This window comes from Tenrec ecaudatus, chromosome 2 (genome assembly GCF_050624435.1).
Source record: "Tenrec ecaudatus isolate mTenEca1 chromosome 2, mTenEca1.hap1, whole genome shotgun sequence".
Classification (NCBI taxonomy): Eukaryota; Metazoa; Chordata; class Mammalia; order Afrosoricida; family Tenrecidae; genus Tenrec; species Tenrec ecaudatus.
Genome location: NC_134531.1, coordinates 15694254 through 15703519, shown reverse-complemented (window position 1 = coordinate 15703519; position 9266 = coordinate 15694254). Strand labels below are relative to the sequence as shown.

Sequence of the window (9266 nt, the reverse complement as noted above, 5' to 3'; positions counted from 1 at the left end):
TTTGTGGCCACAAACTCCACATATCATGCGATTCAACAGCTCAGCTCTATCAAGAAGCGGTGTACAATCATCACCACGATCAATTTTAGAACATTTCTTCTTCCTGGTACTCCTTGTTAGCAGCTCTCAATTTTCTCCCAAGCTTCCATGCTGTAGCTGCCAGAAACCATCGGCTGCAGGAATTTACCAGTGTCTCAATCCATGTGTATTTCCCCTTTTTGTTTTGTTTTTTTAAAAACCTGAAACAACTTTTATATGGGTTAAAAGGGAGATCAAAAGATAAAATATTTCATTTTCCCCTAATGATATCTACCACCATCAACTTTACAATGCTCTCTGATAACATGACTATTCACATCCCTTGACTACGTTCATTGGAGATTCACCAGAGGCTTAATCTGTGTGTGGACCCTACCATTGAACTTGGGGCTTCCATCATCCATAGCTTTCTGCAAACCAGGTGTTCCCTGTTTAAGCTCTGACGCTGTACCCTCTTTGGATTTGGATTACATCACTGACAATCCTTGGATCACACCGGCCGATGTGCTTCTTCCATTTGGACTTAGTGAACAGCTCACTTAGATGGCAGCTTGTTGTAAATCTTTCTAGAAGCAGAAGACCTCACATTTCTTCCTTCAAGTGGCTAATGGCTTTGAACCACTGGCTTTGTGGCTAGCCGCCCAGGGCCTTATCTGTAGTCCTACTGGCTCCTTCAATATTGCGATAGGGAAAAAAATTAAAAGAGGAGGAGTTGGATATAAAATAGGGGCAAGGTTACTGCTGAGTTTGACACCAATTCTGCTACTGGTTGATTGTATGACCATAGACAAATTATTTGTTTCTTCATTTCCAAGACACTAAGGTGTAAACTTCAGACAAGGTACAACAACACACACACACACACACACACACACACACACATGCAAGGTACAAGATCTAACACACATACATGAGGCAAAAAAGGGAATAATTTTATTTTTTCAAAGCTATGTTTTCAAATTTTTTTTTATAAAACAACCTTATCAATTCACTGAACGCCCTTTCTGCGTCCGCTGCCACCATGGCACCTGTGAAAAAGCCTGTGGCGAAGGGGCAAGAAGAAGAGGCAGGTTCTGAAGTTCACCCTGGACTGTACCCATCCTGTAGAAGATGGAATCGTGGATGCTGCCAATGCTGAGCAGTTTCTTCAGGAAAGAATGAAGGTGAATGGGAAAGCCGGGGGAGGAGTTGTAACCATTGATAGAAGCAAGAGCAAGATTACTGTAACCTCTGAGGTGCCTTTTCCCAAAAGGTATTTGAAATATCTCACAAAAAAAATTTTGAAGAATAATCTACATGATTGGTTGTGTGTGGTCGCCAATAGCAAAGTCACGCTACTTCCAGATTAACCAGGAAGAAGAAGAGGAGGAAGATGAGGATTAAATCTTCTCAGGAATATTTTGTATGAGTCCTTTCATAAAACTTGGGAACTGAAAAAAATAAAAACCGAAACCACAACCTTTTCACTTTCAAAGCACTCTGCATGACACTTAATACATTTGTCCAATCTGCGATTCCATTCTCGGAAACATTTTTGAAACACATCTGTTTGGATGGCTGACAGCACCTCCCTCGTTTTTCCTTTACCTCTTCTAGGTTGGCAAATTGCTCCTTTCCTGTCCCTTTTCATTCGCAGAAACAAAAAGATGTCTCACGAGTGAGGTCATGTGAGTAAGGTAAATGGGCCAAGAGAGACATGCTGTTTTTTCCACAAAGAAAGCAAACTGGCCCACTGAGAGGTTGTGCGAGCAGGTGCATTGTTGTGGTGGCAAAACCAGCCCCCATCTCCCACAAACCAGGCATTTTTTGTCACACACTGTTACCCAAACCTTTAAGAAGCTCTAACGAGAAAGTTTGATTAGCAGTCTGATCGGGTGGAACAGCTCAAATGCACTGTCCCCCTCACATCACTTGACTTGATGACCTTTGTTTGGGCCAGGTGACATGGCATCTTCCCCTGGCTTGACCGATGCTTGCTTTCGGGGTCTTAAGAACAGCACCATGTCTCGTCACCAGTAATGACCTTCAGGAAAAAAAGTCTGCGTCACTTCAGAGCTGTTCTTTCAAAACAAGGTATGTTTCCACCGACGCTCTTTTTCCTGTCAGTCAAAACCCGAGGCACAAATGTCGCAGTGACCCTTCTCATTTCCAAATCTCCTGCTAAAATTGGCTGAACTCGGCTCCAAGATAGTCCAGATCACGTCCCCATCTCATCGGTGGTCCGTCGTAAGTCTTCAAGCACAAGTGCGTGGACTTTGTCAACATTTTTGTCTGTTTGGGAAGTTGACAGACGTCCAGAACATACTTTGTCATCAGTGGACATTTCACCTTTTTTGAAACAAGAAAACCACGCGCGCATTTGAGTTTCCCCCATCACGCTGTCCTTGTAAGCCGTGTGCAACATCACAACCATTTCTGTGGCCTTTTTCTTGAGCAAAAAAACAAAATTTCATAGCCGCACACCAGTCTCCTAAATTGGCAATCACAAAAAACAAGGTTCAAGTGAAGCTGCTTTTACAAAAATATTCACTGTGACCAGAGAGAACCTTCCTAGGCGATGCCACTGGGTGTACCGAGCATCTGCTCCATGCTTGCCTAGCAGGAAAACATGCATACTACATACATATATGTTATGCATGATTCATTTTAGAGTAAGCCTTTGTGATAGTTAGTTTTTTTTGTGCCAACCTGGACCTGTAAGAAGATATGGGTGGAGTTAAGCCTGTCAATCAGGTCACAGTCTAAGACCTCCCTTAGAGGTATGACCGAGATATGGAGCTATATAGCTCTCTGGAGGTTTCTCTCTCTCTCTCTCTCTCTCTCTCTCTCTCTCTCTCTCTCTCTCTCTCTCTCTCTCTCTCTCTCTCCACCCCCATTCACCTTCCTGCTGGCCACCCTGTGAGCTGCTGTAACTGTTCCAGGTTTCTGCCATATTGGTTCCATACAACTTTGCACACCAGCTGTGGTAGTCCTGCATTCTGCAGCATTGCCTGCAGCTGCATGACTCTGAAGAGGGACTGATGGACTTGTCCTGGACTGGGCTGGATGTTTTCTGGATACATAATTACTTCTTGATATAAAGCTCTTTCTTATACATATATGAATGTCGCTGGATTTGTTTCTCTAGTCAACCTGGCCTAACACAGCCTTCATCTATATTTGAGTTTTGAATAAATGCCAATGGGATGCCAGAATCCTATGGTAATGACATCTTGTAACTGCCTTTCATAGGTTGGATACCTTTTACTTTTTAATTGTAAGCACACATGTAACAAAAACAACTGTCAGTTCAGTGTTCTTCACGTGTACAATTCAGATAACATTAATTACATCCATCATGTTGTTCAATCATTGCATTACTGGCTCTCCGCTGTTAACCAAAGGGTCAGCAGTTCCCACCCACCAGTCCTTCTGAAGGAGAACGGCAGGGCAGTCTATGTCTGTGCTGATTACACTCATTACAAGAAGACTGCATTCACAAAGACATACAGGTTTCAGAGGCTATCTCTATAATGTACTTATAGGCGCTGCAAATATGACCATGGCCTTAGTAGATTATACAGGGGACAATGCTATGAAAACTTCTCATTCATAAACAAACACCTGGAGAGAATGGATTGCTGGCTCTGGGAGTTTGCAGGGCCAGGGGCTCCGGGGCTCCGGGGCTGTCAAAGTCAACTGGCATTCAACAATCCACAGAGACAGCGAGACAATGTTCGACATCCCACTTTGGTGTGCAGCCACCGGGGTCATCAAAGCTTATGAGCGGTCATCCAAAGTATCCCTATTGGCCTCTCCCCATCCAGAGCAAAGAGGAGTGCAGAAAGTCCAAAGGCCAACGGACCACACAAACCCCAAAGCCCACCATACCGAGACCGGAAGGACTAGATGGGTGTCCGGCTGCCAGGCCAACCACTCTGCAAGGGATCACAGAAACAGCCAAGGGGGCAATGTCTGGAACAAAACTCAAAAGAGTATTTAAAAGATCAGATTAATTGGTCTGATAGAGACTGGCGAAACCCCTAACAACATGACCTTTAAGCCACCTACTTGGATCAACTTTCAGCAAAATAAAAGGCCGATTCTGTGAGCAAGAACCCCAGGGAAGTACATACTGTCCATGCAGTGCAATGAAATATTTCACATGGCTCTTCGACCTGTCATCTCTGTGACTTCCACCAGATGACTGGGGGTGGTGGTGGTGGTTAGATGCTATGTTGTTCAATCTGCCCCATAGCAACCCTATGTTCGACGGACCGAAACACTACCTGGTCCTATGCCTGAACTCATTGCTGCAACCACTGTGTCAGTCAATGTCATCAAGTGTCTCCTCTTTTTACCAACCATGATGTCCCTCTCCAGGTACAGTCTCTTCTGTCCAAAGTGCTTGCGGCCCACCAAGAGGATTGGATAGCCAGTCAATAAGAAATATAAAGTACATGACACCCTCGTGAGCATGGCACAGGACCAGGTGGAACCTTACAAGTACAGTCTATGGAATGAGAGGATTGGTTAGGTTCTATCATCCCAAATGAGCCATCTGAAAGAGAAAAAGGGAGAAACTTGCTACTATCAAGGAGAAACAGCCAGGAGTGTAGTGCAGCCTGTGGACCTGCGATCCCTGCACTGAACCATCTCATCCAGGATCCAGAGAGATGTGACACAGGAGATGGTGAGGCAGAGAGAAGCCATGGCAGAGGGACAGGGACAGCAGGGGGAGCAGAACTAGATGAAGACAGAGAGAAAGTTCCCTCTCTTCACACAGGAGGCTTGTTGGTGGAGAGTGGTGCTTCTGAATGATTAATCAGAGGAGCAAGTTTTACCAGCCCACTGAGCTAATGCCGAGTGCCTTTGGGCCAAGGCTTATTGGTAGAGCCTGAGGTGCCTCTGGTGGGCATTTATTTGTAGTACTGACCCAGTCAGGGGTAGAAGTAACAGGACCATGCGTCTAAGAGGCTGGGCAGGAGAGAGGCATGTCTACAGACAAGGCTGAGAAGAGGCTGTCCTGATTGAAGAATTGTATTCTCAGCATTCCTGAACCGGAACTGTAACTTGTTAATTTCCTGACAAAGCCCGTATTCAGAAGCATTTCCTGTGAGCTCTGGTGTGGCCATTACAACAAAGGATCGGACACAGCTGAGAAGGAGAGAGGAAGGTGGGAAGGTGGTTGGTGTCAGAGGTGGAAAGTTGGAAGGTGAGAGGTATATCTGACCTCCATCTCATATGAATTCCCCTTGGGCTGGTGCTGATAGCGAACATCTTCCTCCTTGCTTGTGATGTTTGGGGTGGGGGGAGGCAGGCGCTGCCCTCCCACCAGAAAAGTGGAAAAGAAGTGGAGGCAGGAATACAAAGAGGGCAAGACAGAGCAATAGACTTCCTGACCCACAAAGCCCGTGAAGCTGAGTGCCTTCAGGCAAGAGGTCCCATTGCAGAGTAGGGTGCCTCTGGGCACTTCATTTGGGGGAGCTAGGTCTGCTGACCTAAAGAGCTGGAACTGAAGCCTTTGGGCTGAGGTTTGTGGAGGAGTGAAGGCCCTCTGGTCATTTACTGGCAGGGATAAAGGGCTTGGTAACATTGCCAAGCAGGCCAGAGAGGGTGTGCCTGTAACTCGCCCGAGGAGAAGTACTCCTGACCAGAAGAACTACCACCTGGGTCTTTCTAACCGTGAAATTTAACTTGCCTAGTAAACCCCACACTCATGAGCTCTGGGTGGCCCTTGCCATGAATTTTCAAAGCTGGCAGAGAAGTAGAGAGTGTCTTGGGAGGGCAGTTGGGGTAAGAACTGGCAGCTGAGGAAAGGGGTGGAGGCATGCCTGGCCCCACTCTCGTAGTAATCAGCCTGTGACTGGTGTGGAGTTGGTTTTCCACCCCCTTGTCAAGTCACCGGAGGGCAGACACCCCCAGGCTTTTCTGACTCATGCACGTGCCTATTTTAGATCATTATATATAAGTGGGATAGTTCAAAATCTGATCTTTTAAAGCCAGCCATTTCTTTTGAGAACGAACACTGCCTCTGACCCATTTCGGGAACTGAAAGCTGCCCCAAATGTACTAAGATTTTCCCAGAACTGTCTTTCCTCCATGTACAGGGAGCACAGGAGAGGAAGTGCACAGGGGCATGGGGAGTGGGGGCTGAGGGTTGGGGGTTGGTTAGGATATAATGGGGAACACATATGTTTGGATAGAGATCGACTTTATCCAGCTCGTCTCAAGCACTACGCTTTAATTAGCTAATCAAGGTCCCATCCCAATGTGAATGAGTGTACAGGTTTTTCCTTTTAAGATTACATGGGTTGGACGCTTGAACACACGCACGCACACACACACACACACACACGTAAGGCACCATATAAATAAGGCTTTAAAATTTTTCATCAAACCACCCCACCCCAAAGGTGCTTTTGTACCCCCTGCCAGTAAACTCCATCCCTAAGAAGGCAGTCACTGCTTCTATCTCTACCCTTGTCTTAGGGTTTCCTATCGGAATGCAAGCGTGTACGAGAATCCATTCTTAGGCAACAATTGTACAAACAGGATAAGGCTTTAAAGCAAGAAAGGGGTGCATTGGGGCTGTGTCCTCTCCCCATACTTATTCAATCTGCATGCTGAGCAAATCATCAGAGAAGCTGGATTTGTGTGGGGGGGGGGGATGGGGCAGCAGGAATGGAAGAACCTGTGATCCACAGAGGACACACCAACCGTGCTGACAATGGGGAGGACGTGAAGCACTTGCTGATGCAGACCAAGGATGGCAGTGCTCCGTAAGGCTGACAAGTCAATGTAAAGCAAACCCCAGTCCTCACCGCTCGACCAATAGGCAACAGCATGATCCCTGAAGAAAAGTGTGAAGTTGTTAATGTCTTGCTTGGATCCGCAATCAATGCTCACGGAAGACACTGCGGTCAATTGATCAGAGGACACTTTGCATTTGGGTAAATCTGCTGCATGAGCCCACTGTAGCGTGTTCAAAGTCAAAGATGTTCCTTTGAGGACTAAGGTGCACCTGACCCAAGCCAGCGAATATCCCAGAGCCCTCACGTGCCTGCGAAAGTCGAACGCTGAATAAGGCAGACTGAAGACAAAGCGGCATTTGAACCGTGCTGTTGGCAAAGAACCAACAAATCTGTCTTGGAATCTCCTAAGGGGCCAGGATGGTGAGGTTTTGTCTCCCGTGCTTTGGACATGTTGTCAGGAGAGACCAGTCCCTGGAGAACATCACGCTTGGTCAAGCGGAGGAGCAGCAAACTAGAGGAAGCCCTTGGGCAGAGGGGCTGCATCAGGGGCTCCAACATGAGAGCCATTGGAAGGGAGTGCTCTGTTGGATAGAGGGTCGCCAGGAGTCAGTACCCACTCAAGAGCACCTGACAGCAACACCGAGAACACAGGTCTCAGTCAAGAAGTCCCGTGTTCCTGCCCTCTAGGCTGTTTGCTCCAGGGTCGCCCTGCAGGGAAAACCATCTAGCACATCTTGCCTGGAGTCCAACTTCAGAGAAGCTTCCCTGAGTCACTCTGGACCGTACTGCAACGGGGTCCCAGGTGCCCTTAGACGGTGTGAGGAGCCTGCCAATCAGAGCAGGCAGACACACTGCTCCTTCCTGCCATGCTGCAGGCCACACCACTCTGTTAGCTCACTGTTGGCTCACCCTTAAAAAATAAACTCCATTCGAGAAAGAACACTTACTTACAGGCTCTCGACAGTTGCACAAAAGCACGTTCGGCAGTAAATGTTTGGAGCTCATAAAATCAACACCCTCGTCCATCACCTCCAACGAACACATACTCTCTGTCCATTGCTGCACCTCTTCCCTCCCTCTCTCATGCTCATCTCTTGGTTTCTCTCCACATCTGTCTCCCCCCTCCCCTTGTCCCTCTCCCGCTCCTCATTCAACCCCTCCCTCCTCTCTCTCTCCCCCCTCACCCCACCCACTGCCAACCATTGTGGCTACAAGGGCCCAAGAGGTTTCCCATGTGTCCAGCAGATGAATGTTGGCTACCCTGGGACAGGACAGAGCCAGGACAATCAACTCCTCTTTGGCCAAAACATTCCCATTCATACCGGGTGCAGGTTCTGATTGCAGAGCCAGTAAACAAGACATAATGAGTTTTCAAGAAATGCTACCGAGCGAGAGTTCAAGGCTGTTTGGAGACACTGATTGCACGTGCAGAGCGAGCCGAGGGAACTGAGGACAGAAAGCTAAAAGGAGTTGAAGCTCAGGTTGGGAGCACACGTGCCACCCTGGACATCTGTCAGAAGGCTGCAGGTTCAGGACCCAAGTAATGAGGGCTGTCTGGCTTCCGTTTTACACATTTTGGGGTGGGGTGGGGAGGGCCTCTTTTTTTCCTGAGTTAAGTATAGGGCCTACAATCACACAACTATCTGGACCAGAATTAAACCCCAGACGAATTCTGAGCCCGTACCCACCTTGTGCCTTCATTTTCTTCCGACGTGCCCACACGTCTGGTCTGGACATGCCACACACCCATGACTATGGCGTCCGCACTGCAGGCCAGATTAGAACTGCGCCCCAGGGTTTCCAAGACTGCGATCGTAATGGAAAGGAGCCCTGATAGTACAGCAGATTAAGCATTGGACTGGCAACTGGAAAGCCAGTGGTTCAAGCCCACCAGCTGCTTTGCAGGAGACAGATGAGGCTCCCATACAGCATGACAATCTCCACACCCCAAGGGAGCCATTCTTCTTCACCTCCAAGAGGTCGCTAGGAGTCAGCGCACACTTGATACCAGGGCAGGAGTGGAATCTTTATAGCAGAGACACAGCTGGTGTGCTTGAACCGACAACCTTTGGGTTGGCAGCCAAGCACTTTAACCACTGTGCCATGAGGGCTCCTTACAGGCTATGACCAAGTGAAAAGGGAATTGCCATTAGAGAGGGAGAACATGTTTATGGCCTACTGTTGTTGTTGTTGTTATTGTTGGTAGGTGCCATCGAGTCAGTTCCAACTATAGTGACCTGCACAGCAGAACGAATCGCTACCTGGTCCTGTACCATCCTCACAATTGTTCCTATGCCTGATCCCATTGTTGTCATGATCTAGCAAGTAGACGGAAATTAATTTTATCATGACAGAATTTCTGATGTTCACAGGGAAAAAAATTAATGACATGCACATTAGAATTGGTCTCAACTCTGACTTCTTTAAGATGTGGAAGTTAAGTCTGAGTACATCGGAAAAAGAGAGTCTCTCTGTCCCCAGACAAGTCCTGGA

At 47.5% G+C, this 9266-nt stretch overlaps 1 pseudogene; it reads left to right on the top strand.

Annotated features, from left to right (window-relative positions):
* Window positions 1–1060: 1060 nt before the first annotated feature.
* On the top strand, window positions 1061–1422 carry LOC142440711 (large ribosomal subunit protein eL22 pseudogene; annotated as a pseudogene).
* Window positions 1423–9266: the final 7844 nt, after the last annotated feature.